Source organism: Tenrec ecaudatus, chromosome 13 (assembly GCF_050624435.1).
Source record: "Tenrec ecaudatus isolate mTenEca1 chromosome 13, mTenEca1.hap1, whole genome shotgun sequence".
Lineage (NCBI taxonomy): Eukaryota > Metazoa > Chordata > Mammalia > Afrosoricida > Tenrecidae > Tenrec > Tenrec ecaudatus.
This window is the reverse complement of record NC_134542.1, coordinates 104,574,753-104,575,290: the sequence shown is the minus strand read 5'-3', so window position 1 is coordinate 104,575,290 and position 538 is coordinate 104,574,753.

The window sequence follows — 538 nt, the reverse complement described above, 5'->3', positions numbered from 1 at the left end:
CGGAGGGCAGAACCCAGGTCACCACCCCGCGGATCCGGGATCCGAGCGGGCGGGGACACATCGACAGCTGGTCGACAGCTGCAGCCGCGCCTGATGAGGCACTCGGGGGTGCGGGGGAAGCCGTTGGCAGCGCTGGGTCAGAACCGAGCCTGCCGAGCCGACCGAGATGACTGCATTCTGTGTGGCCGGGCCGCGCGCGGACCACGCCGCCCCGATTCCGGCCTACAACTCCCAGAGCGCCCTGCGCTCGCCCAGATCAGCGTGCCCGGCATGCACCGCGGCGAACTGACACCCAGCTGGGCGCCACGGCCGGCCCCCTTCTCTTTCTTTATTTAGACTCGTCTCTGTTGTGTAAACTCAGCATACAAATCCCAGTACACCCCCAAAGCCGGAGACTTGGTCCCGCGCAGAGAAAGCAGTTGGCTAACTCCAACCCCGTAGGGTCCGAGCCAGCCAATACGGGGAGCGGACCGAGGTCACGTGACAGTAGCGGGCGGTGCTCTGACACCGGTCTGAGCTCGGTGGTCTTCACGGCTCG